The 22,516-nt window shown below is 47.5% G+C and overlaps 1 long non-coding RNA gene across 2 annotated transcripts; it reads right to left on the bottom strand.

The window, feature by feature from the left end:
• Positions 1 to 892: 892 nt before the first annotated feature.
• LOC103548617 (uncharacterized) lies at positions 893 to 19,576 on the bottom strand. Of its 2 annotated transcripts, none has more exons than XR_544308.2 (3): positions 19,416 to 19,576; positions 15,804 to 15,942; positions 893 to 2,969 (listed from the first exon to the last, which is right to left on the bottom strand). It is a non-coding gene; the product is annotated as an uncharacterized lncRNA (long non-coding RNA). The 2 variants fall into 2 exon arrangements; XR_544307.2 differs by lacking the exon at positions 893 to 2,969 and adding an exon at positions 14,536 to 15,028 and having other exon boundaries at positions 19,416 to 19,553.
• Positions 19,577 to 22,516: the final 2,940 nt, after the last annotated feature.

Raw genomic sequence — 22,516 nt, 5'->3', positions numbered from 1 at the left:
ATATTTAATCCACAATGGATAACTGAGCTAAATTTCTTCCCAGTCTAGTAGGTAGTGCCTTGGTGACCTGAATAAGTGAATTTATTTCCCTAAGTGTCTACTAGGGAGTGACTGATGAGAGAGCAACTCAGTTTTATGAGCCTTAATTATGCTTAACTTGCTTAGAATTAAATTATAGCCTCAGCTTCTATTTACATTGGGCTTTGGAGGGAAAAACATACAATATATTGTACATATGTAGTGCTGGTTGCATTGGGTTCATAGGCGACCACAGAACACTTAGAGTGTTTCTACCTCTGCCAGAGAAAACTGGAAGTAGGAAAAAAGTATGGGCCAAATCTTGCCCAAGATGCTGGTTAAACTGGTTCTGCCAGTGTCTCCTGCACCTGCCTGGGGCACCAGTGGAAAGGCAGGCTTGCCCCCTCCCCTGGGAACCATGCCAATCTCTACCATTCAGCCCCATCTGATCTGGCTGAACCAGGCGTGAGGCAGTCAATAATCCCACCTGCCCAGGTAAAACCAGAAGTGTTTGGGTGGGTGGGGCATGGTCCAAACAAGCATTAGACCAGGTAGAAACAAAGTGACCTGGCCTAGAGTGGAAGTAATTCTAAGGGAATTACTCAAAGTATTATATTCCCACCACCATATTATATTCTAATCCACCCTGGTGAGATTATGTTACTCTTCTTTACCAAAGAAACTGGTGACCCAAAGGTGCACAGTGCAAGAAGTGATCCGTGATCAGTTTGATTAGGAAAATTAAACAATCCTTCAGTTAGATTTTTATCTCTCCTTGATTTCTCTGTCTTCACCACTGTCAACACCACCCCATGGAGACTGAAGAAGTTAGACTGTCAAGAGAAAATGGAAAAAATAAAGACAAACTAGGGAGTTTTCATAAAGCTACATGTATTCAATTTCAAGGGGCTGTCCTTTTGTCTTAAATTATGTCCTTTTGACTTTTTTAGTGTTAAAATGTCCTCTCATTTATGAAATGATTGTGATAAGAAGTGGTAATTGTTTGGTAAAATTAAAAGTTGGCAACCTATGTCAGTTTGCTAACTTTTAAAACATTTCGCTGGCCCGTAAAATCCAGCCGTGTGGGCACCCCTGGACTACTGCACGGAGAGTCCTGGGGGGCTTTGGGTGAGGTGGTGGGCAAGAGTCCCCCCCTGTCGTGTGAGTGGAGCTACAGGTCTGCTGGGGGCGTCCCGAGGGCCCTCTGTCAGCAACCAGCACAACCAGCACACTTGTAAGGACTGACTTTGAGGAACAGGAACAGTCTTCTCTAGGCTCCCAGCGTGCTGTTTCTCAGATCTATCTAAGAGTCCAGCGCTCCTGTACGGCGCCATCTCACCTGTCGAGGAGGAACAGGTCTGATAACCTAATTTATGGTAAACCCTAGGAACTTCCTGCTCAGCAAAGGATCTGTATTTTAAAACTAAGTCCTGAAGAGAGTAGCAAATGCTTACTCCAAAAGCATATGTTGCTAGTAATGGAATCTCAGGGACAGTGAGGGAGCACGCCTTGATGTAGGATGTATCAGATCACACAGGTGGGCATTCAACCAGCCTCTATCAATTACACCCCTCACGTCCACCTTGACACTGCTCCATGTGCAGCTCACCTCAACTTCTCAAACATTTTTAAACCTGAAAATGCCTTCTGTTCTATGTTGATTTTTTTTTTGAGGAAGATTAGCCCTGAGCTAACATCTGCCACCAGTCCTCCTCTTTTTGCTGAGGAACCCTAGCCCTGAGCTAACATCCGTGCCCATCTTCCTCCACTTTATATGTGGGACGCCTGCCACAGCATGGCTTGCCAAGCGGTACCATGTCCGCATCTGGGATCCGAACCGGTGAACCCCGGGCCACCGAAGTGGAACGTGCAAACTTCACTGCTGCGCCGCCAGGCCAGCCCCTGCTCTATGGTTCTGAAAGTCCTTTCACAAGCATTACCTACCTAGTGTGACCCTCATAACAGTCCTGAGAGGTAAGCAGGGCAGGGAGCAATGTCTTTGGTTTTAAACCGAGGAAAGCCAGACTTGAGGAGTATGAACAGGAGAGCTGAATTTGTCATGAGTGGGATGTCAGAAGAGTTTCGGTGCACCTGGGCCTTGGAAGGCCACATAGGTCACTGCTCCTCCTGGCCTGGGACAAGGCCTCTGTGCTGTGGAAACCTCCACTGTGGGTGGAGGCTCCACTCAGCACTAAGCTGGAGAGGTGTTGGGGGAAATTGTACCCGCTGATAACAATCAGCATTTATACACCACTTGGTATTTCCACAGTGCCAACTAGCAATCACTGTATCATTACAATCCTCTTAGGTCAAAGCAACCAAGTGGGATCAGTGAGTTCCCCAGACCCCATTTTATAGACGAGGAAATAGGCTAGGGAGATTAATCATATTGTAGTTTGAGGAAATCAGCAGCATAGCAGGACATCACGGTCCTGAGGTTGGTCAGCTAAATGGAGTGGCTTTGCCGAACCACAGGGCAGGGAGGGTCTGTGCATATGGGTGTGCAAGCAAACATGTACGAAACAGTCTGTTGCCTTCAGTACCATCAAAACTCTAAGTTCATGGTATTTCCTCGATTAAAAATTCCCTGGGCTACACACTGTGGCCCACGACCATGTTTGCATCATAGTCAAAAGAATAACAACAAAACTAAGAAAGAAAGAACTAAGTCTGGGAAACAGAGAAGGACGTGGAAGCTTGAGGTTAAACTGATGCCCTTGGACAGAATCATAAAATCCAGTTCATGTGCTGGAGTCAAATCCAAGCTCTTAGAGATTCTGTTGTCGTCCATCTTCCTCCCCTCTTCCTCATCCACATGGAGAAAATGCCCTCAGTCACCTCTTCAAGCTTTTCAGGTCATCTTCAATGTACAATGCAAATATTGCCTCATTATTCCTCTTTCGGTGTAACCCAGATATATTGGCTCTCAGAGACCAAGACACTCTGTGTTCCTGGAAACGTAAAGAGAGATGATAGAATTAGAAAGGGATGTTTGATGGTCTAAAAATGATCTTCTATCAGACTTTCAAATATTCCCTGGCAGTGTCAGGCCAGGAAGGGAGACTTGCCCGGCACTTTAATATATTTACTGGGTAAATAGTAAGCACTTGCAGCCTCTGTGACTTAATCAGAATGAAGTTCATTACAATAAAGAGCTGTGCCCTTTAGTCCTATTTGCATTAAGCAGGGCTCCCAATTTCGTTTAATTTCACTCACATCTTCCGAGGAAATTGTAGGCTATGAGGGGGCCGACGGAGGACAGTCAGCAAGGATATTCACCAGAGCAGATAAAGGAGAAAGGAAGTAGTGGGCTCAGATTACAGCAGAGCAAACAGATACCCTCCTTATCAACTCCAACCTACGAAAGTAATTTCACTTTCTTGTTTTTAACTTGAGGTTTGCATCAGTGTCTCTCGGTTTTGCAAACATATTATCGGGTCATCTAAACCTTTTATGAAACATTTCAGACTTGTATGTGCATGAGCTGCTGAAGATTTATTACTTTTGACACCATAACTGAAGATTTTAAGGCATTCTTTTCAGCACAACTTGACTGAAACCCCTGGGGCTAGATCACTATCTCTTGCCAGATGCTAACTTGGTTTCGCTGATGGGAGCCCAGGGTAAGGTTAAAACTGTTTCTGGAGACATTATTTATGCCTCAGAATGTTTAACTCCATCAGTACACGACTATTATAAATCAAGAAATCTGAGATTTTAAGACTAGAATTCTCCCCTACCCCACGCCCATCATCTCTGTCCTCAGTTTATTTCCCTTTCTTTTGGAGAAGGCAAATGGCCCCCTCGTTTTGAATTAAAATGGGCAGAGATGAAAGCATGAGATTCAGTGAGTCCGTGAATAGAAGAACCCGTGTCCTTTGGGATTCTTCGGTATCTGCTCAGACTACAAGAAATCTGGGCATCTCTGGTTGGGAACACGGATAAATGACGTCATTCAACAGAATTAGGACCAGACAGAAAAATGAAGCCAAATCCTGCAGAGGGTAGCACTGAATTCTGGCAGTAGGTATGAAAGGCCCCCACCTGCGCCTGAGAGAGAAAAGAGTGTAACTGTGAAGGCAACACAGTCTCTGGGATGAGGCCGAGAGGATGAGATTTCTGAGATGTGATGCGAGGAGCGGTCGGGGGTGTAACCGCAAATATTGGGCTGTGACAGACGCCGGGCCTGAGGGCCGTGTCTCCCACAATGGACTTGATCACAGTGGAACTATGTCATCTATTGGGCTGTAATCGGTAGGCACAAGCTGCACGTTGAGCACGTTTTCTCCTGGATCCCATCCTTGGCGACGGATCCAGACCTTAGCCTCCAGGATCTGTTTGAGAAATAAACAAGTGGGAGACAAACAACCAAAACAGCAACACAGTAGAGCGGGCGCGGGAGACCGAGCTCCGCCTTTGGAAACCTTGGGCCAATCAGAAGCCTGTTGCTGGGGCCGGTGTTTGGCCGCCTGACGTTCCCATGGAGACGGAGGAACGTTACACACTAAACACTGGGCGACGTTGACGTCTATGCATTATATCCATGGAGACGACAGAATAAACGTCATCCCCCTGCCTCCCCGCCCTCCTGAAGCGCCAGGGGCGGAGGGAGCGACGCAGGCGTCGGCGTCACGTGCTGCAGGCCCCGAGCGAGGCCGGGTGGGCGGGGCTTGTTGCTATGGCTGCAGCTGCGGCTGTTGATGTTTGGAGCTGGATTTAGAAAGTGCTGAGGCGGCAGTGGAGCCAGAACCCATTATGGAACGGCGGCTCCCGCCCCCGGGCCAGAGAGGGTTCCCCAGCCCCTGGAAAGCCAGGACACCCCCTAGGCTGTCCCAGCACGCCTCAGCCTCAGGTCCCGAGCCAAGATCTGTCTGTGCTGCCTGTGACTCCAAACTGAGGGCCAAACCCTCACCACTCCCTCCACCCTTAGCCGGCCATAATTGTCAGGGTGACCTCCCGAACCGCCGTCTCCTCCAGACAGCATCCCACAGGACAACCACTGCCCAAACTGCCTTGCCCATGGGACAGGAACAAGACCGGCATAGACAACTTTCCCCCTCCTGGAGTAAACTCCACAGTCGAGGGGAATCGGAAAGGAGTTTGGATTTGTTTTTATACTTTAAAGGCAGGAGAATGTTATACATTCATTCCTTAGAGCTTTGTTGAAGACTTGAGGGAGGGGTGCCTAGTAACCCCATTCAAGAACATTCCCTTCTCAAAGGAAGAGAAAATTTAGAAATCCCAGAAGACTGTGATTCTGAGAAATGGGCAAGCATGAAAAACGTAGGTCAGTAGGAAGGAAGCTTTGGTCGCCACACTGCTTAACTTTGTCTTGTCGTACAAGCTAGCGGAGCGTGAGGAATCTCAGTATGCTAGTCTCCTCCTTCACACAGCTCTGGAAACAGTCACAGGAAGATTGCGGCAACAAACTGTAAACAAAAGCAGATCCAGTAACAGAGTGGAGGGTCGGGATGACCATGTGAAGGCAACCACTGTGAACAGAACGTCACATTTGAATGATAGGGCGCAGCTGAAGGGCCCAGGACTTTGAATTTTTTCCAAATATCATCAACTTCCAGCCTGGCTGAATTTAAATGGTCTCTTATTTTTGAGAGACAGCAGAGGAGGTATTATTTGCTGGAATTAAAAATAAGCCATTGGGATGAGTACACAGCATCTGTTTCCCATGGCAGAAGCATAAAGAAGGATTTCATTAAAATGAATGGCACCTCGGGTTGGTCTGGGATCCCTCCGTTCCTCCACCAACCCGTATCCAATCCCATTTTCCATCTTGGACAAGTCAGCACCTCAGGGTTGCCTCCCTGTGACTCTCTGCTAGACCTCCCTGGGCTCCCATTCAGATGGTTTACCACCTGCCCACAGAGCGTATCTGTTTCCTTTCAATATTCCCTTGCTCCATCCTCTGACCTACCTCTTACTCACTTCCCTGACACCCTTCTCCACACAGTTCTCCCTCAACTCCCTTCCCTGTCTGTTGCCACTCCCCAGGTTTCTACCCAACTGACCAGCACTCCCCAAACCCTTGCCCCATCCGCTCATCTCCACCGTAATGTTTTTCCTGTCTGGCCCTTACTTAATGGAAGAAGGCAGCCTTCTGTAAACGTAGGCCAAATACAGGAGGAAGTGCACCGTAAGTTGGACGAAGTCGTCATCTGCACTTAAAAAAAAATTCTGGATAATAAGATTTATGCCACATATCCAAGTATTATGCGGATTCTGCTTATTAAGGACTATGGGCAAGGCAGCAATGTACTAATTCTGACATTTTCAGGGAAGTAATGATAATTTCTACTTTTTTTCTGTCGACCGATGGTCAAGTTAGACCCCTTTGGGAGTGTCAGTTGCCCTCCCCCCACCCCCAATATTCCACTTAGAGCGTAAGGCAGATGGAAAAGACAGAAACCTCAAGTTCAGGTTAATGGGAAGGCCTGACTTGAGGCTGGATTAGATTGAATCAGTTTTGGCATGGGAATGAAGTGGTTTGTGTTTTGTTTCAGATGGGAAAGTAAAAGCATTGATATGATTTATCCCCAGGCGTATAAATAACCTATTTTGCCGTCTAGAAAAAGGTGGAGCAGCAGTCTTGCTTATCTTCCCCATTTTAAGCTCAGAGTAAAGTCAGAGTGAGACAGTTTTGTTTACAGTAAGATTCTATCTCTCTCTAGGTCTCTCTTCCAATTCTTCAGGCCAGTCAAGGACCTAGCAAGCCACTGCCAGAGAGTGTGGGGGAAGGGAAAACTGAAGGCAAGATTGATCTAGTCCTTTGATGTGCCAGAGCTATGCAGAGTGCTCTCTCACATGGTGTCTCATTTTATCCTCCCATCATCCCTGAGTTAGGTCTTCTTATGCCCATTTTGGCAACCAAAGAACCTGAAACTCAAGCCAAGTAACTTCCCAAGGATGTAGGACAGAGCCAGGCTTCCAGCCCAGGTGTCCTTTTTCAGAGTTTTTGCTCTTCCTGCATCCCCACGATGGGGTGGAATGCACAGGAAACTTCCACTTGGATCAGTCACAAGTTTACGTTTCTACAGGGAACTCTATCCCCTTTTTCCACGTCTGTTAAAAAGAAAAGGTGGACGGGAGAGGGAAGTTCTTTTTGTGAGCTCTGCTAGAACTCCGTGAAAAGGCGCTGACACCACAAAGTAAGAATGTGGCTTCATCCCTGCCTCCTGAGACTAACCCAGGTTTCCTCATTGGCCCAAGATCCGAGAGGCAAAGAGAGACATGCCCCAGAGCACATGCAGCAGCAAAGTTTGGGCGAGTTCTGGGAGACTCTGACCTGCCCTAGGGTAGGGAGGGCACTGCTTGAGTTCACTGGCTACCTGGAGAGCTCTGCCCAGATTTATGTGAAGCTGTCACTTAGACTGGCCCCTCCCTCTTCCCTTCTCTCCTCCCCCATGCCTGACCCTGCAGAGAAGCACGTCCAGCACGAATTCCTCCAGCCCTCAGATGCCTTTAGGATTTTAATGTGTTTAAAGAGTTCCCTCCTTGACAAGCAGCATTAGTCAAGAGAGTGGGTGGGAAGGGCATTTCCCCGAGATCCAGGGCTTGGAGGAAGGGAGACCCTCCTCCCTGGCTGACTTGGCAAGCCGCGCCTGGAGAGATCCATGTGGGTGGCAATGAGTACAGACAAGCGAGAGGGCTTCTTGCCGGGCAGGAATGCCCACGGGCCACACCTTCTTCAGCCCTCCGAGCACTCATCTTGTCTAGACCCGCGAGGGGGGTGGCGGTGCCAGGGAGTGGGTTCTCCTGTGTCTGGCTCCAACAACGAGTTATTGTGATGATTCTATTTGTGTTCCCTGAGTTCTGTTTGACTTGGCAGCTGGGAGGGAAAGGGCAGCAGGTTCGCTGGGTTTGCACTGGGTGGTTCCCACAGCCACACCCAGGCATGAAAGCCAGCGGCTCGCACCGGGGTTGCCTTCACCTGGGGGCCCTCGGTGTGCAAAAGCAAGGTGTGGGAAGTATTTCCTCTTTATGGGCCAGCCAGGTGTGGCTGGCATTTCACCTATTCCTGTGTTACTAACGTCAGCCAGATTCAGGTCAAAGGGCAGCCTTCTCAGACTCTCATGGCCCTGGGATCCAGGACTAGGCGATGGTTGACCGTGTCCATTGGGGCTGGATTAATCTGAGTCCCTTACCCGTGGGCGTCTTAACTCCAGGATCTAAAACAAAAATCTGAGGTCTGACAATTGCGTTCTACTTCAGGTTCCCAAAGTTGAAATCTGAACTTTTCTATAGCATCCAAATTAGAGATTCTTTTCACACAAGGTGGTAGCATTCAAACAGAACAGACTTCAAGGTCAAACAAATTTAGTCTAGAACTCTGGATTTGCCCCCTTATTTACCCGAGCCTCTATCTAAGATAGAAGTAAAATCTCTGGCACGTGGGAAATCACAGCTAGCACTTATGCTATCACATGCCAGGCACTGTTCTAAGCATTTTTATGAAACTCACTTAAGCTTCAAAACAACCTAAAGAGGTGAGTAGATGAGTACTACTATCATCGTTCCCTTTTACAGATAAGAAACAGAGGCACAGAAAGATTAAGCAGTTTGCCAAAGGACACCAGCTAATAAGTGACAGTGCCAGGATTCTGCCACAGGTAGTTTGGCTCCGAAACCCATGGGCTTAACCACCGTGTGGTAGCACTGTTCCTAGAGAGCCAACACTGTGCCAGGGCCTAGAGTTGCCATGAGGAGCAGACGCAGGTATTGCCCCCAGTCCCCACCCTGTCATCTCCACACTTTACTCTCGAGGCTCCCAAGTCAACTTAAAAAGGGTCTTTCTGGGGCTGGCCCAGTGGCATAGTGGTTAAGCTCGTGTACTCCACTTTGGTGGCGGGGGATCACTGGTTTGGATACCAGGCACAGACATCTGCACCACTTACGAAGCCATGCTGTGGCAGGCTTCCCACATATAAAAATAGAGGAAGATGAGCACAGATGTTAGCTCTGGGCTAATCTTCCTCACCAAAAAAAAAAAAAAAAAAAAAACAGAACAGGGGGCCTTTCTACCAGGTCTAGAAATTGCCCTTGCCCTGGACCCTGGGATAGCCTTTCCTTGAATACAGGCATTTCCTAGGTGAAGGTGACGGTCATGGTCATCCAGCCAGGTCAATAAAAGGACCTTCAGAAGAGCACTAGCTCTCATGGGATCCTCACCTGCCCCAGGGGCAAGAACAAGGCCTTGCACAACCACACCCGGGGCTGTTGTGAAAGAGCATTCTACTGGACAGGTGGGCGTGTGGCTCTCTGTGCTCCTTTGCACACTAGGGGTGGCAGAGCCAGGCTAGGGTGTGGGGCAAAATCAAGCATGTCCAACAGGCAAGGCCACAGAGCCCTTCTCTGAAGAAAGTGGCCGTGACCCAGAGAGTCGGGTGATGAAACCATTTCCTCTCCAAGAGAGGCCCTAGCACATGGCTGCAGGGCCTGGCAAGGCCACAGGCTTTGCTCACCAGGCCGCTCCCTACCGGATGTGATAACATACACTGTGGGTTTGAGACAGTTAGAATTACTTTTTAAATGAAGACAAGGTGTGGATAATTACCGTCGCCCGCAATTATTGATTTATGTGTGATATGGTTTCATTATTTAACCCTTAGAACAACCCTGTGAAGTAGGTTCTATTCTTATCCCCATTTGGCAGATGGAAAACTGAAGGCACAGAGAAGTTAAGTTCCCAAGTGTGCACAGGCAGTGAGTGAAATGCAAACCCAGCCCTGACTGGCTTCCAGGACTGAGCTCTTAACTCTGTACAGCAAAGTGGAGGCCCTGCTCTCAGAGTCAGTGGAGACACGGGACCAGGGAGGGGTCTTGAGACATTTGCATCTTGGACGGGGGGATTCAAGGCCCCAAAGTCCAGTTTACTGGGGATCTTTGGGACCACTAGTTCCATGCCTCCAGAAGTGTCATCTGATTCTGGCCCCTAGGCTCTTTTTGGCCACTCTGGAGCTACATGAGCCAGAGATGGCTCCAGTAATTCCCTTTGGCTAACTAGATCCTATACTACAAGTCTAGAACCTGGCTGACCCTACAAGAACAGAAAAGGATGCGGGCAGAGATTAGGTACAGAACTATGACTGTCAAATTTCTGGGCATTTGTCTGGATATGCCCTTATCCATCTGGGCTTGGGTTCTGTTCTCTGCCTAGGACAGCATCATGCAAGGCTGAAGCCAAAGCCCCCAAGGCACCCTTCTCTTCCTGGCCCCTTTATAACACTTCCTCTCCCTCCACCTCCTCCAATAAAACACACATACCTTGGGGGTATTTAACACCACCAGCCCCGGAGCCAGACTCCCTGGGTTCTGATTCTAGCTCTGCCACTCATTTGCAAAAATATATATTTATTTTCCAAATTATTTCATCTTTCTGTGCCTCAGTTTCCTCATCTGCAAAATGGGGATAACAATTGTACCTTCCTTACAGTGTTGGTGGGAGGACAGTGAGAAAATGTGTATGTATGTCAATTGCCCAGTAAATGTCAGGCATTATCGTTGGTGTGGTAGTTTGTTATTTCTTTGCATCTGTCTTTCTCTGGATATGAGATAATTTGGTTGACAACTGTCTCTACCACTTACTACACTATTGTTTATGCTACTCCTGCTATGTCCTCCTGCTGTCAGTCCTTACGTAGTCCTTTCTGAAGAAATCCAGGAATGAGTACCCTGAGATTGGGAAAAAATCCTGTTAGATTAGGTCAGGGGTCTTTGGGAAATTCCTTAAAGCCAATTTTCTTGAGAATTTGAATGGGTCAACTTGGGAAGGGAGCCAAAGCTATTAATTCGTAACAGCTGCAACACCACAGTACAGCTCCTTCCTACTGGGCACAAAGGTTAGGTTGAAAGTCATGAAACCTAAAATAATTATTGAGCAAGAGCAATTTAGGGGATTACTGATGGCCAAATAAACAAGCTTTAAAAAAGTCCACCGCCCTTGGCTGCGTCCCCCTGGAGACTCTCACCTCCTTTTCTTAGATTATCATCTCAGTCTGACTACAAACATGTCTTAATAGATTTCATTTCTATTTGACTTCTAACATAAGGGCAATACAAACTCACGCCCTTCTAAATATAAGCTGCTGATGATATGGGCCTAGGATAGAAAGTGAGGGACTTAATGGGTGTGTTAGTGCTGCAAAGGACAGTCAAGGTGAGAGGGTGCTTATCTCAAATCTGAACAAAGGAGTATACTTCCTGTGAAGTCTGATGAGAAAAAGAAAAAAAAAAAATCTGGTTTGACTCCATCACACAAAGTAAGTTACAGTGAGTCCTGCGCTGCCGGAGAACTTTGAAGACCTGAGCAGCGCATTTGTGGTTTGCTTGTGTTATCCGATTCTGGGGCTGATACTCGCTGCTTTTAGTTCACGGCTGTAGAGTTTCCAGTCCTCCTTTGGGCTCTTACGTTATGGTTTCAGGTTGGCCACACATCTCTCTCCACTATTCAGATGGAACAGCTGCAAGGTACCCCCACGAAGAGACCGTATCAATAAATAGTAGCTGCACTGCGGGCTCACCGTGTGCCACACCCTGCTTTATCTGCCTCATTTCATTCATGATGCCCATTTCACAGGTTAGGAAACTGAGGCTTAAGACAAGTAAAATAATTGATCCAGGATCACACAAGTAGAAAGCTGTCGAGCTTGGATTCACATCCTGGACCTTACGATGTGACTGCCCAAACTGAGTGCTTACACACCAGATTATACAGCATCATCCTCTTCCTTCCTCCTGTACACTCCTTTGCTTACGCTGTGCTTTGCCCTTTCTCCTGCGCACCTATGGAGGATGTCACCTCCACTCTACCCATTCCTCAAAGACCCTCTCCTCCAGTCCGCTGTCCCACCATCCCAGCCCAAAGTAGTCTCTCATCTCTCTGAACTTTTTCTTGTGGACCATTTACTTTGGCACTTAATTATGCATTATCTTGTATTATTATTGAAATGTTTTATTGCATAGGCTCTGCCTCCGCAACCAAACTACAAGCTTTCAAAAGTCAGGATCAGGATATTCCCTTCAGCCTAGAACTGTGGACGCAGTAGATGCTCACTAAGTGTCTGAACAAATAAAAGAAAACTCAAGATAAATATTCCAAAGGTGGCCTCTACGCAGAGGTCATTTTCAACAAGTGAGAATCATTTTGAGCTCAGCTGCTTTCAACTGTAAATCTTTTTGTAGTGCCTGGCCCAATAAACAGGTGACTGATAAATATTTGAGGAATGTAAGATTGTAACTCCGGCTCCATCACTTATGAGGCACTTGGACAAATTATCATAAGTCCGCCAAGTCTCCGTGTCCTTATCAGTAAAATGAAGATAGTTCTTGGAGAGCTTATGTGAGATTAGAGACATGCGAGGCAGGTCCTCTCACAGTCCTCAGCACGCGATAGCCACCATCATTATCATGATCACCATTACTATTTTCCAAACCTGTCTTGGGAAATGGTTCCAGCAACTCAAAAATGGAGGACCTTGGTCGCTGGTCTAATGAACATGAGGTGGAAAATTGCTCCAGGAGATGATCAAAACAATCCTAAGCAATCACATGACCCATGGTCTTCTGCATATTGCTATTTACCAGGTTTCGGAGTTACCAGGTTTCGGGGTTACTCTTTGTTTTTGTTTGTGGCCAAGTCGGAACCCCCATGGTGTCTTCCTATGGAACTCAGTGCACCGTTGCGGGGGCCCGCTTTTCCTTTCTTTATTAAGAAAAGGAAACAGGAAATCGAATGTAAAACCCTCCGACGGTTAGTGTCACACTGAAGTTGTGAATTTAACCACACCCCCGCCAGGAAATGAAAGTGCAGTTCTCACAGCGATGTTCCCTCTCCTTTCGTGGCCCACACGGTGTTTTTCAGATTCTAGTTAGATAGTGTAGATGAAAGGGCTGAACTTTGGGCAGTGGGCTGTCATTGGGTGTTTGTTGATCTGGGCGTAGATTTACACACAGATTTGATGTTGCACAAATGGAGAAGGGACTTTCATTCTCTCTATGACAATATGGATCTATCAGATTACATACATTCGGGGGTCCACAATCAGATTCTGGCCCATTGACGTGTTTTTCTGTTCCGACCCACATAATGTATTTTAAAATTTGCCTCGTTGCCAATGTTTAAAAACAGAGAGATTTCACACGTGTGCGCACGCACATCCAATCTGGATGTACAGCCTTCCTTGGGGGAAAAATGGTGCTGGGGGTGACGGCTGCCCCCTTTAAGTGGGCACGTGGCTTTGGTTCTTTGCAGCAGCCCATTGCCCTCATTTGCTTGATCTGCCTGCCCCGGGGCATCTGAGATTCCAGGCTTATATTATATGTCTCTAAAAGGCAGTCACAAAGCTGTCACACCCTTGGACACAGGGATAGGTTCCTGACCCCTTGAGTTTGGCCTTCTATATATTCGAGCCTTTACTTTCACATAGTCCTCCCTGCGCGATTCTCCTGATTCCAGGTCGCTAGTCCTGGCTACTCCCCATATAGATGTTTCTTCATAATCAGCCCTAGCCTGAGCATGAGGCACGTTTGTCGTTTCTTCACTCTACTCCAGGGTGGGTCTGATGTGAGGGGTATCTACAAGGAAACTTTCAAGGAAACAAATCAATTGGGGAGATATGGCCCTCCCCCAACTGTACCTTTTCCTCTTGTTTTGCCACCCAACATTCGTTCATATTTCTCCTGGTAACTGGACTCCCCTTTTCCTCCAGGGAATCACCCATTCCTGCTCTTACAGCGCCCCCACCCCGAGCTTTAAGTGGAGTTGACTCTACCTCTCACATCCTAGGTGGGTCCTAGAGCACCTAGATGAAGACTTGCCTGACACAGACTCCTCCTGGACTTTTCAGTTCCACAAGCTGCTCCCTAGAAACTAGCCCTAAACTTTTCTATGTATTTATTCTGTATGTTTAAACCACCGTGAGTTCACGTTACACATGCCGTTCACAATTGCCTGTCTTAGCCGCCATCTTTGACACCCTTCCATGTCACTTCCCTGACAAGAAATTCAAGCTCTTGGCAGACCCCTGGGAAAACATTTCTGGACACAGGTGACTCTCAGGGATGGCAGCTCCTCAAGCTGATGGTTGAGCTGCCCCTGGGGCCTCCAGCAAACAGGAATTACCCACACGTCTGAGGCAGGTAACAAATGGACAACAGGTGGTCATCAGCCCTTAGGATATTGTTACACCTTTTCCCCGTTGGCCATTGGTTGAGAGATGTCCATGTATCACATGCTCCTAGAGGGCAAGGACTGGGCCTTAGTCTCGGTATTTTTCCCTAGAGCCTAGTACAGTGTGTCCAAAGTGCCCGGCACAGACTAAGTGCTTAATAAACATTTATTGAGTGACCAGATGAAGGAATCGCTCGTTGAATACTTTGGGGCAGCGCATCCAGAAATGAAACTCACTCTGAGTCCTGTGTGGATTTGCTGCTCAGCCCTAAAGGTGACGTGACTGACCTGGTCCATAAGCATTTATTAATAATGATGTCATGGTGACACTCATACAGGATTTCCACATAGTTTCTGTCATTGTTATGCATTGAGGCAAAACATACACCCTGCATACCATTGACAGACAGTTTTGGGTTTTATTTTAAAGATTAGCCCTGAGCTAACATCTGTTGCCAATCTTTCTTCTTCTTCTTCTTCTCCCCAAAGCCCCCCAGTACATAGTTGCATATTCTGGTTGCAGGTCCTTCTAGTTCTGCTATGTGGGCCACCTCAGCATGGCTTGACGAGCAGTCAGCACCCAGGAGCTGAACCGGTGAAACCCTGGCCGCTGAAGCGGAACACGGAACTTAAGCACTTGACCACGGGGCTGGCCCCCTACAGACAGTTTTAAAAGGGTACATGGGCTACTACAAAGGTGGCTTACAATAGTGATTACAAGTTTGGGATCTAGAGCCAGACTGCCTAGGTCAAATCTTAGCTCTTCCACTGACTGGCTGTCTGGTCTTGGGCATGTTACTTCATCTCTCTGAGGCTTCATTTCTCCATCTGTAAAATGGAATATTAAGAGTACCCACCTCAAAAAGTTGCAAGGATTACGTAAGTTGATGATTAGAGAACATTTAGAAGAGCAATGAGCATGCAGTTAGCACACAATAAACATTAGCTAGTATCCTCACTGTGGAGAGCCCTGGTAGGTGACTTTTAAAAGACACCAAAATAGGGGCTGGCCCCGTGGCCGAGTGGTTAAGTTCATGCGCTCCACTGCAGGCGGCCCAGTGTTTCATTGTTTCGAATCCTGGGCGCGGACATGGCACTGCTCATCAAACCACGCTGAGGCAGCGTCCCACATACCACAATTAGAAGGACCCACGGTGAACAATATACAACTATGTACTGGGGGGCTTTGGGGAGAAAAAGGAAAAAATAAAATCTTTAAAAAAAATAAAATAAAAAATAAAAGACACCAAAATAAGTGACAAATACAAGATCCTCTATAATTTCTGTCTTATCATGCCCCTAATAAGCCAGATGTGCTACTAGTGTTGAAGTATTTTCCATATCGAGCACAGAATGTATTGTTTTAACTTGTTCTCATCCCTGGACAGTGTTCCAATTTATTATTAGTTTCTTGGCAATTAAAGCACATGCCTTTCTGGGTGATGGTAATAGTGCCTAATACAGATAATCCGTTTGATAGCCACCCACCCGGTAAACCGAGCGCCCCCGCCCCCCCCCCCGCCCTCATCATCGGCCGTGGAATCTTCCCTCCCTTTCCCCTAAGTGGCCCAGCGTCATCTCATTCAGGGGGAGCTACTCTTACCACTGCAGCTGTTCCAAAACTGTGAGCACGCCAACAGCCGTCCTCCCTTCCTCTCCGTCCCTCTGGCTCCCATGCACGCAGGTCTCTCTCTCGCTCCCTCTTTGTCACAGCAGGGCGTGTGTCTATCAGATTCATGAGCCTAAAAAAGGCATTGTTTAAAATTCTGAAACTTTCCCAGAAAATGCCAATTATGTTCCTATTTCCCCCATAGCCAGTTTATTCCTGGGTTAATATCATCAGTATTCTGTTCTGATGGGGCCACTCTGAGAACGGGGACAAGGACTTAGGATAACATGCGTGTGTGTACACGCACATGGATTGCTTTTTGGAAAACCAGTAGGCAGTTTCCAACACTGTATGAAGTGAAAATATTTGGGGCAGTGATGCCCTGAGAGTATAGACAAAGTAGACCCTACTTTAATAAAGCCCAATAAATGAAAGTGCGAACATTAAAATAGATGAATTAAGTGGTGATTAACCATATTCTAAAAAACTATTTCCATGGGGCCAGCCCCATGGCCGAGTGGTTAAGTTCACATGGTCCACTTCGGTGGCCCAGGGTTTCGCGGGTTCGAATCCTGGGCGTGGACATGGCACCCCTCATCAAGCCACGCTGAGGTGACATCCCACATGCCACAACTAGAAGGACCCACAACTAAAAGTATGCAACTATGTACCCAGGGGACTTTGGGGAGAAAAAGGAAAAATAAAATCTTTAAAAAAAAATTATTTCCCATAACATGGCAACATCAAGGATTTAATCGAAGAGCCTCTCTCGGTACATTTGACATCTGATTTATAGTATGAGGCCTCCTCTAATCCTGCCTCTGTTTCTTCAAAAATCTCAAGTGTCAGCTACCACCAGAACTGCTGAGCTGAATTCCCTGACCCAAGGTGGCCTCATCTATTTCGGTCAAGTATAAGCTGCTCAGCATGCTGGCTTCTCTCCTGTGCCCAAGGCCAGTCTCTCCAGGGTGTGGCACAGCAGAGTGAGCAGCCAGCCCAGTGGGATGGAGTGGTGAGGTTCTGATGACCACGGTAGAATCACAGTGGCCTTGGCAGTTCCTTGGAGGGACCACGGGGAGGGCACGGACGGAGGCCTGTGGTCCTCCGTGAGGGACACTGAGGTCCGTATGCAAGTCCCGTCCCTGTACCTCACAGATGCATGGTGGAGTGGAGGGCAGAAAAAGCAGACCCTGTGTAGACTGTGGGAAAGATGCTGAGCAGTGATGGCTGACCACCGTGATGGCAGAGGCGTCACACTAACTGCTCTACCCTGAGCCACAGTCCTACTTGCCTGACACACGGTAGGGCAGGAGAGCCCTATCTGTCTCAGGCTTCGGAGACAGACAATTGTGGGCCCGCTGGAGTTGTTCATGATTAGATTTCCCAGGACCTGGCCTTTCTTCTTCAACTTCATCAATATTTCCCACCAACCCTACCCCTCATGCCAAGTTATGGAACTTTTAGCTCTGAAATGTGGCTTCTGCTCAAATTCAGTCATTCATTCAACAAACACGTGCTGTTGCAGGCTGAGCAGTGGGGCAGGTCTAGTCCCATCGTCTAGACAGGACAGACTGCAGAGCATTTAAGCACTACGACAGAGGTGAGTGAAGATGCCAGAGGAGAGAGCCCTGATCCAGACACAGAGGGTTAACACAACTTCCTGGAGAAGGAGATGCTTGAATTGAGGGCTGAAGGAAGCTCAGGGAAAAAAAAAAAAGACTGGAAAGGCATTCCATATAGATGGAATGGTCCATGCTAACACATAGAGGACAAGAGAGTTAAGCACATTCAGGGGATTGCAAGCGGTTCAGTAAAGTTTAAGGTGTCAGAGAGTAGAATGAGGGGGGCTGGAGGAGGCCCACGTCGGGGAGGGTTGGGAAGGCTGCTATGTGACCTAAGCCAGAGAGATAAGCAGGCTCCAGATCACAGAGAGCCTTGTCTGCCTGCTAAAGCATTTGGGTTTCCTCCAGAGAGAGAAATGAAAAGACTCTGGAGCAGTTTACAGAATGGGGTGATCAGATTTACGTTTTAGAAAGATCACTTTGGGGGGCAGGGGAGCATGGAGGGCAGCGAGGAGACCACCAAGGAGCCAGAGGAGTGAGCTCCTGCCCCCAGCCGGGGCGGAGGGAGGGGCGTGCGTGGTGAGATTCTGCTTAAGTCAATTATTAATAAAAGAGACACGCAGTGATCATTTATGCCTTCCCCGTTCCCGGCTTCATTTCCCCATCGGGCCCCTCCAAGCTCTGTCTTTGGTTCTGGTCTGGTTCCCTTTCCTTCTTCCCTCAGCAGCTCCCTTCGCCGGAATGCTCTGAGGTGCCAGTTCCCTTCAGCCCTCGGTAGCAGGCTGCCAGATTCTTCTGGTTTTCTTCATAGAAATCTCCCAAGATTTTCTCTCTAAAATCCCTTACAGGCCCGGCCTGGTGGCGCAGCAGTTAAGTTCACACGTTCCGCTTCTCAGCGGCCCGGGGTTCTCAGGTTCGGATCCCGGGTGCAGACATGGCACCGCTTGGCACGCCATGCTGTGGTAGGCGTCCCACATATAAAGTAGAGGAAGATGGGCACGGATGTTAGCTCAGGGCCAGTCTTCCTCAGCAAAAAGAGGAGGATTGGCAGTAGTTAGCTCAGGGCTAATCTTCCTCAAAAGAAAATAAAAAAATAAGTAAAAAATAAAATCCCTTACAAGTGCTTTGAACAGTGGAAGAGAAGGGTCTTCAACGCCTTTCAAAGAGCAGCCAAGAAAGAGAGTCTCAGTCAAGTTACTAGAAACGAGAGTCCCACCTGCTGTGGTAGCTGCTGATGACAGTGACAGGAAAAGTCGAATGAGAAACACGAGTGCCATCCTAAGGCCTCACACTCTGTCAGGCTCCAAGAGCTGAGCTGTGTACTTGCCAAATCATCGTTCCCTTGGGTAATGCCTTATGGGCTCCATCATATCAGCCAGAATATACCCCTGGAGATTATATATGGGAGACACGTAACCCACCAAGTATAGGACATCTCCTTTCCTCTGCTTGTACTGGGGACAGGACAAATACCTGTGTAAGAAGCTCATCGAGCTCTGTTAGGCTTGTTCTGTGTGAATAATTTATATTTTGGGAAACGTGGTTCGTTCAAATTCATAGACCAATGAGCTGTATTATATCAGGATTCTGTTGTATGTTCAACCATCAAAATTTACATATCTAAAAATATTTATTAAGATTAAATACTAGGAGATAAATTGGATATCATAGATGACTAACTCCAGCCAGTACCTATCTTTACACAACAGTCACAATACTATCACCATAAGGCGTTTTTGATCTATGAGAAAAATTTTCCAGGTAAGATTTGTCCCCAGTGATGTAGGAAATGCCGTCTTCTGCCATCAACCCATCCCCAAATTCAGGCTTTCACATTTGTTCATCTAGCTGCTGTTCCTAATTCCAGGCCAAAAAAATCCTGCCATCCAGAGGCAGAGCCGTTTGTGTATAATTTATGAAACTCTTGGGTTCCTTCGAAATGAAAAGAGTTACCGAAATAGAAGTTATTCTTATCGCCATGCCAACAGCAGACCCACAACACCATCTCACAAACACGCTCCGTCCTAAAGCCCGAAGCACGTACACTCACGTTCCTCCATCAGAAAGATCTTTCCATTTCCTTCAAAAACAAACCTCCTTCACGTACAATGCCCCCTCCCAGTGGTATATGCAGGCCTCCTCCCGCAGCAAGCTGGCAGGAGCACACACACACTCCTTCAGCACACACCTCCCTTCTCATTCCCCAAGAGCCCCGGGGGGGGGGGGGGGGTGTGTGTGTGAGTGTCTGAACCGATGACATATTGTGACAGAACGCGCAAGAGTGAGGCACAGCCACAAAGCAATGCAGGTCACGGCAATAGGCTTTATATAACCCAGAGCCACAGAAGACCCAAAATAGCAGCCTCCCTGCTGCTCAGTTAGTCTCCTCCATCAACCAGGGATAAAATTAGAGCCGGCACTGACGCGCACCTGCGTCTGCAGCGGGACTCCAGGGAGACAGCGAGAACAGGCTCGACTCTCTGCCATCGGCCACGCAGACTGCCAGATTCTTCAGGCCCAATCTGTCACCAGACAGAGACGTGTGTGTGTGTGTGTGTGTGTGTGTGTGCGTGCGCGCACGGGCTGTATGTGTGCACCATGTGGAGCCCTGCTCTGAGGAGAACGTATCAAGGAAATGGCTGGGAGCTGGCTCAAGGAGCTTGGCTGTGTGGAGCTTTGAGAAGGATGTTCCAGGCTTTTCGGGAGGAAGTCAGTTCCCACACCAGTCCCCATTCTACCTCACAGTTCCTCCTCACTGCCCTCCACACCACTTCTCCCTGGCCAATATGGAGTCGAGGGTGGCTGGGATGCCCCCACCTTTAGAATCCCATTCTGCAAAACTAACAAACCGCAACAACAAAAACAAAATCCGACTATGTTTACTTTAGTCCAACCAAACACACACAATCTGGGGATAAGGAGGTTGTGCTAAGAAGTCAAGAGGAGTGAATTTGGCGACTGTTCTGTAGGCCTCAGGGCCTTGACCTTGTCTGGAAGCAATGAGCACTGCTCACAGGTATGAGGGGCAGAAATTCTGTCCAGCTGAGGCAGCTGAGTGATTTGTTCTTTTTCTGCTTGAGGGAACGCAGGGCAAAACATTTTTTCCCTAAAAAATACGTAGTTACAGGTTTGTTGTCTTGATCACTGGGTACCAGATATAAATTCCAAGGAAGGAAACACAGCTGACCCCAGGAACCAGAGGTTAGAGAAATTACATGAAGAGTACAGATAAGATGGAATGAAACTGGGTTGTGCTTTTTTGAAGAAAGAGTCATCATCCCCTACAATTACCTCTGAAATTCTACGAATACCTGTTCATTTCTGGAGGGTGGAGAGTGTTTCTGTCCTTGGAGCTCTCTTTTAACTAAATGCTTCAAAGAGTAGTAACATATTAAACTACGTCACATGAAGGCATCTGTGATTTATCAGATCCTTTCCTTTTAAGGTCACCCAAACCTGGGGTCCCATGGCACCCAGGATCTACACAGTATCATCTTCCAGAACAAAACCAAAAAAAACACGTGTACACAGGAGAAATAATCTAAACTAATTAAAAACTAATTTAAAAATTAATTCCTATTTTTATTTAAATATTGAGAAGAGGAAAAAAGGAAATAAAAACGAAGGATCTGATCAGTAGACACAGCCACTCTCTGAACCTCTCCTTTCCTCTCCTCTCTGAACCTTGTAGCTGCTCCGAGCCTCCTAGAACTTGCAGATGCCCAGCCCTCCAGGATATTTCTCTCTCTCTTCCGACTTCTCTCTTGGCTCTTTATTCTTATGTAGATTGACTAGCATCTCTGGCTTCTTCTAATCCTCTCCAGTCTGCCCACTGTTTGGCTTCTTCACACATGAAAAAAGAGCCTCCAGAGCTGACTCAGTAAGCAAGAAATCTGTTCCCCCTTAGAAGCCCGGAAGTAAGGGTCCCAGAAGAGTGTGGATATTCATCTTATTAGACCAGCAGAGCTGTGATGCACAGATAGATGAGGTCAGGGATCCCTGGAGAGACACTTCCGGGGAAAGGACCCTTCTAAAGGAGTTGGGATGTGGGGACGGAGAAATGCAAGTGAGGGAGCTTGCAATGAAATTTTTGTTATGTGAGAGTTTTTGTCTCCAGCCTATGCTGTACTGTCACCAGGTGTCGGGGCCAAGAACTCATTGAAAGAACATGGTGTTTGTGACTTAACAGTCTGTCTACCTTTTCTCAACCCCACCCTCAACCTATGGCCCCACTGGACAACTCCACTGCCACTCAACAGGTGTCTCCATGCCCTTGTACCCTTGTTTGTGGTCTCTTGTCTTTCCATGATGTCTTTCCCACACCTCCTTGTTCCCTACCGAAACGCCTCCCCTCCTTGGCAGCCTGGAGCACTTAAATTCATTCTTCAATACTCAGCTCAACAACGGTTACCTACTCTGTCACTTTCCTCTTCCTTCTCCCTCCCCACCCTTCGGAGGCAGAATGCTAAGATGGGCCCCAAGATTCCTGCCATCTGGTGCACATACCCTGTATACCCTTATATACCCTCAAGTGTGGGTAGGATCTGTGACTATAATGTGTTATCACTCCCTTAATTATAGCAAAAGGGGTTTTGCAGATGTAATTAAGGACCCTAATCAGCTGATTTTGAGTTAATTAAAGAGGAGATTATCCTGCATAGGTCTGACCTAATCAGGTGAGCCCTTCAAAAGAGGAATTGGGACACTCCCTGAAATCAGAGAGACTCTCCTGCTGGCTTTGAAGAAATAAGCTGCCACATTGTGAGAGGGCCTATAGAAAGGGCCATGTGTCAAGGACCTGATGGCAGCCTCTGGTTGCTGAGAATGGTCTTTACTGACAGTTGGAGAGAAAACAGGGACTTCAATCATACAAGCATAAGGAACTAAATTCTGCCAAGAACCACATGAGCTTGGAAGAGGACCTGAGCTCCAGAAAGGAATGTAGCCCAAAGGACACCTTGATTACAGCCTGGGGAGCCCCTAGGCAGTGGACCCAGCCAAGCCATGCCCGACTCCTGACGCACAGAAACTATGAGATAACAAATGTTTGTTGTTTTAAGCCACTAAATTTATGGTAATTTGTTATGGAGCAATAGAAAACAAATACCAGCCCCCTTCCAAGAATTACCTAATCATCCTCTGGAC

This window comes from Equus przewalskii, chromosome 25 (genome assembly GCF_037783145.1).
Source record: "Equus przewalskii isolate Varuska chromosome 25, EquPr2, whole genome shotgun sequence".
In the NCBI taxonomy this organism is placed as follows: Eukaryota; Metazoa; Chordata; class Mammalia; order Perissodactyla; family Equidae; genus Equus; species Equus przewalskii.
The sequence above is the reverse complement of the archived record's forward strand: the minus strand, read 5'-3'. Positions and strand labels throughout refer to the sequence as shown.